We start from the raw sequence: 6,000 nt of genomic DNA on the forward strand, positions 1-6,000 counted from the left end.
TCAGGTTTCAAAGGGTTTATGCATTCCTACAAACTATACTGCTGCCATCACAACCAAAGTACAAGTTGCTGTAGTTTTTTTTACATTCATCTGCAAAGTGCCATGAGACACTGAACTCACAAGACCACACCTGTTGACCCTTAAATTCCCACTCTTGTGTTTAGCAGTGACAAAAGAGAGAGGGTGCTGTAAAGTAGCCACAAGAAGCCCCTTTTTGAAGTTGACCCTGCCCTGACCCCTTTGTTGGGGCCCTAACCATTTCACAGGAAGATCCGAACGTTTTAAAAGCACAATACAGGACAAGAGTGCTGCCACTGACTTGCTATGAAGCCCCCAATAAAACGGGGTGACCTGCGGGCTAATTGAGAGCTCGTGGTTAGGAAGAAATTAAAGGCATCTGGCGTATCACCACCACAGACTGAAAATGGAGCTCCTCTTTAATTAGAGTCTGCATTAAAGGAACAGAGAAAGTATGCATTTCACTACTGTCAGTACAGGTGTCACATCAGGATACATGGAAACACACAGAGGAATTTAATTATAGTAGTGTGCAGAAGAAAAAAAAACTTACTTTCTTTCTTTCTTTCTTTCTTTCTTTCTTTCTTTCTTTCTTTCTTTCTGTTAGTACTGTACTGCAGACGTTTTTGATGGTGTATCATTAGTTGCATCAGTCAAACAGTAGGCCTTTGTTCTCCCTTTTTGTCGCTTTTTCATAAGAACTTTTGGATTTGCATCATATCACAGCCCCGCAGTATATGTTCCCCACAATGTGAACAATAAATTCCGCGCAGCCCCGTTTTATCGCCCTTTTCCTCCGTTCAAATCCTTCACTCGTGCTAAAATAGCACAGAAAAACAGAGGAGAGGGTGGCTAATTGCAAATAACCCAATATTTTGGAGTTCAAAGGCTGTGGTGGGTTTGAGTGATAATTTTGGCTGAAGCATCACCATAAACACTAATAAAATTAAGTGCGTCGGAGGGAGGAGGGGGCGTGGCCAGGCATCCCTTTGAACAGACCCTGTGATCAGTTCCCCCTCTCAATTAGCGTATTGTCCACTTGTCCTTTCAGCTGGGAGGGAGGGGGCAGTCTCCCCCTCTAGCTTCCCTTTGAAGTGATTATCCCTTTATCTCAAGCCTGAGCGAGGAATATCTTGGGGGACAATGGCAAATTAAAGCCCATATGGAGAGAAGCGTGAATGTCTGTTTGTAGGCTCAGAGAGAAATAGTAAAAAAAGAGCGATGGAGAAATAAATAGAGTGAGAGGAAAAGAGGGGCAAATATCATCATTCTGTTTGCATGAGCTGAAGGGTGAGTGGTAGATGTCAACACTCATTCAAAAAAGTAATTTAGGGCTTGTGCCTGAGTTGACACTTGTAGCAGAGACTTTAGAAGAGCTAAAGGAAAGAAGAAGGGAGGGGGGAACGGAGGAATGGAGAGATAGAAGGATGAGCATGGAGAGGAGAGAGGAGTGCAGTTGTCAGCAGAATCAGATGGCGGTCAGGCAGACAGGCTTGAAGAAGATACAATTAAAGTGTGGAGTTAAGACGGGCTTTGAAGTTGGACATGGTGCATAACACCCTTAAAGTTTGAGAAGCCAGCCATTCATCTGCTTGTTATGGCTTGTTAAGACCATTCCTTTTAAACGGCCCAATTTGAGAAAATAAAGTTTAATTTTAACTTTGGGGAAAAGTCTAAATATATCAAACGTGACAGCAATCAGGTCAGGTTTTGAATAGGGCGAAAAAAGAAAACAAACAAAAAAACTGGACTGGTCATCTTTTGATATTTGAGTAGGGGATTTGCTGAAGAAGGTGTGGGGGTGCGTGTGAGCGCTAAAGATGAATAATTACTTTCTTCTTCCCACTCTGCCTCTTTTTTCTTACAATCCTGTTTTTCGGTGGCTTAAAAGTTTAATAATGTATAGAAACAATGTCTGTGATGCTTGGCCTAATCCCTTTTGGCTTGGCGAACCTTTGTGGTGACTGAAACCCTATCTGATGTGTGCAAATGTTTGCCAAGCCAGCATGTACAGATGTACAGAATGTGCTTCTGTCTGTCCTTCATGGTAACAGCTGAAAAATAAGATGGAGTTCTGCACACTACCTCACTGCATGAAGAATAGAAAACTTTTTTTTGTCTTTTAAATCACAAATTATATTTACTAGTGCAGTGCCAAACATGCCGGTTAGAAACGGGCCAATTGTTTGGCCAGTGGTACAGCTGCTTGCAGCTTTTTCTAAGAACCGCTTAAGCAAACAACTTCACTCACAACACTGCACTTAAAAGGTACAAGTGCCACAGAATAATTTACAAATGTTGACACAAAATCTTACCAATTTGTTGTTTGAAATTAGAAGAATATTTCTATTAAACTCATCGACAACCGTTAGTCTGTCTTCAAAATTTCAGAACATTGGGAACATAAAGAAAAATGATTTTCTAGGATTGAATTAAGTATTTGGGGACACTATTAGAATTCATTTAGAGTATTTTTTTCCAATGAAAATTCAACAAAATGACGAAAAAGCCATTTCTTTTCAAACTAAATATTCTTGTATAACAAAAAGTCATAGTCTGTATGAAAGTCTGTTTCATTCTCAGCTGACGCCATCCAGTGGCGTATCACACAGATGTGAAAGGTGGCACTTAATCTTTCTGTGTTATGGAGTACCGGACCGTAACGGCCTCTTTTCTGCCCTGCTTATGAGTTACTATTGCAAAAAAAGTACACCAAAGATTGCGGCTACTTGTGGTCAGAAACACAGTGAGTTTGTCTACATGGACATGAATAACCCATGATAAGGTTTTTGCAGTATCCAGTTTATGGGTTTGTACCATATTCAATTTATGAGAAACCCCAATATGCTAGTTGGAGTACTCTGAAAGCAACTGGGATGTATAAACAGAACATGAATAACCCGATTTTTCTGTGCTTGTGTAAACAGCAATTATCAATGACTGGGATAAGCCTTATAAATGGGTTATTCGTGACCATGTAATTGCACTCAGTCAGTATGTTTACACAATGTTAAAAAAAATATTGTTTTAGTCCAACTAAAACTGGACTTTTAAAATACATGTAAACATGTTAGTCCAACTAATATCGGACTAAGTTGAATTTCTTGAAGTTGGACTAACACCCAGATAATGAGGTGAATTCACACTTTCATGTATACGCCTCAACCAGACCTGAACTAGCCCAGGTGCTCTGTTTATGCTCCATAGTCCCTTACCTGGAAGTCAACCAGCATAAACTCATAGAAAAAAAACAGTGAAAAACAGAAGAAGAGGAAGGAAAGAAAACAAAACAAGATGAAGGTACAAAGTAAAGCGTAGAGTATGCACAAAATGTACAGCCCCAAAAAGTTAGCCATGTTGTCCCAGTTCAACAAGTTGGACATACAACCATCAATAACTAGATTCTCCCCCAGTGCTTGTATACTGGGACAAGGACAGTAGTCCACTGAAATGGCCTAATCGAGCAATAACTGTAGCGCCACTTAACTTTGCATGTAAATGTATTGAGTGAAATACTCATGGTGAGGCTTTAGTCACAGTCTGCGGAGCCCTGAAGCCCTGCCCCCTATGCTACACAAAGCAACAGAGGCTGTTCGCTTGCTCTTCAAAGTTTATTAGTATTGGGCACATCGTTGGGTCCCCAGCAAGTGTGATTGGATGAACACTTCTCAACATATACTAAGAACAGACAGACAGACAGAGATTCCTTGCTTTATAGATGGACAGTGTAATGAGTATTGTTAGCACAGTATATATAATCTGGTGTATGCTGTCCTTCTGCACTGAATGCTCTGTATAACTGTGTCAATTGTTCCTGCAGTAATTCCACTAAAACAGTTTGATGTGTATTCATGATGTTTATCAATTTATCACGCTTGACACATCAAGTGATTCCTCTTCTGATTGTGAAAGCGAGAGAAATGTGTGAGTGTTCACTTTGAGCTGCGTTAGCCATCCTTAATGAGCATCAGACAAATGATGTAGAAAAATGCTTGATATGAAGCAACGGTCAGGCCTATTAGAGGCTGAACAAAACTTGTTACAGACCAACGCTGGTTTAAACTGACAAAGGCTAACTGGCCAAGGCACAGCCTGACAGCAAATCCATGCACTGATAAGGCAAATGAAATGGCCCTATTGATCAAACTATCCAGTGTTCAGCTGTTTGAGCTCTGGACAAGACAGCAGCGAGAGACGACAATGACACCATAAAACCAACAGACCTGACAGTACATTGTTTGATTTAGAATCTTTATTCTACCATTTTAGACGTGCTCCAACAGAGTGCAGGCGATTTCTGTGTCCATACACAGTGTCAGATTCTGTGGCAAAAACCAAACAGTTCAGTGTGTGACTGGCAATATCCAGACTAGCATTTCATCACCTTGATACGCAGGACTTTGGTGGTGGTGATTGTAAAACCAGTTTTCTATCCACATGTAGCCCATCTCGCCTCAAGCTGCACCCCACTGTTTTTCACAAAGCATTTCATAGAACACAACAACAAAACCCACAATCACAGTATTTGAGGTCGATGAGAGCATAAATACCAAAGGGTGGACAAAATAATGCAAATGCCACATGAAAAGGGACCCCAACTTTGAAAAGAGTGGACCGTGATTACAAAGGCAGCTACACAGGCAAATTAGGCTGAATGCTGAATTAGCAGTATGTGTCAGCTTTAGAGGACTAACAACTGACACGTGTTCATGTGAAGTTCCAAAGAGTTAAAGTAGTTACTCTCTGGATTACAAATGCAACTGTTGACACTATAAATGTGCAAAAAGCCAGAGGCTAGAAGGGTCTCATATATGTTGCCATAATATTCCAAAACTAGAGCCCATCTTGCAATGGGATCACTTCAGCTGTGGTCAGTGAATTAAAGCTAATGTGGGTCAGAGGCGTAAAGTGAGTGGGCCAGTGACCTCTTCCCAATTTCCTATCCCTCTACTTCTGGTGACTTTGCTTGTACCATACCCATCCAGCCTTCATTTTGATTTCAGCTACACATCTGTAACGTTTTGTGAGCAACAGCATCTTCCCCACTTTCTACATATTAACTTCCCCCTTCCTTGGATCACAACCATCTTTGAACTCGGCCTCCAGTTTGATCTCAACTACATGCCTGTAAAGCTTTGTGACACTGTCTTGCATTATTGGGATGTTTTGGCATTTACGAAATCTGTCCTCAGACAGACATACAGTGTAAACACCTGGTAAAACACCCTGGTAGTTCTTGCTTCAACTAGTGTCACCACTACCACATTTTGTCATGATGACACACACATAGACTCACAAGGTGAAAACAGTAATTGCTGTGGTGGCGTTGTTGCAGCTGGTAATTATACAGTTATCTTCTTTAACTAGAAACAGTCATCCCAAGTCTCAGTGACAGATAGCTAAGTAGGTATAGCTTATTTGCAGACACTTTTGTTGATATTGGAAGATTCTACAAATCCTGGAATAATGTTGAGATTTTTTCATCATGTATTGTGAATGCATGGTGACAATAGTGACATTTGTTTAAGAGTAACAAGACTAACAAGAGTAAACCTGCTAGAAATAGGCTATAGACTCCTTTCCCACTGCCAGAAGACCAGAGATGTGTACATGACTCTGCAGCAGATGACTATGCCTCTCTGTATGTGTTTGGTTTTTTTTTGGTATGTCATATGACATCATGGGCAGACCAGTAGTAAACAGTAGAAAGCAGCATGGAGGTCTGTGAAAATATTACGGCGGTTACTTCTTTTTATATGTCCTCCTCTTTCAAAGTCATTGCACTAATTTGGATCGATGCTTGAGTTCTGCTCGGACAGAGATGGACAGTATTTTGTGTCAATGCATCATTGCATCTCATCAGTAAGGGGGCTAAAGTAAGCGCATTCATTTAGATGTTGTGTTGCAATCAATGCCGATCAGAGGTGGAGAATAGAAATACCTGTGACTAGTGCACAGTCATTTGACGCAGATGTGAGTGCT

The sequence above is a fragment of the Plectropomus leopardus genome, chromosome 4 (genome assembly GCF_008729295.1).
Source record: "Plectropomus leopardus isolate mb chromosome 4, YSFRI_Pleo_2.0, whole genome shotgun sequence".
Classification (NCBI taxonomy): domain Eukaryota; kingdom Metazoa; phylum Chordata; class Actinopteri; order Perciformes; family Serranidae; genus Plectropomus; species Plectropomus leopardus.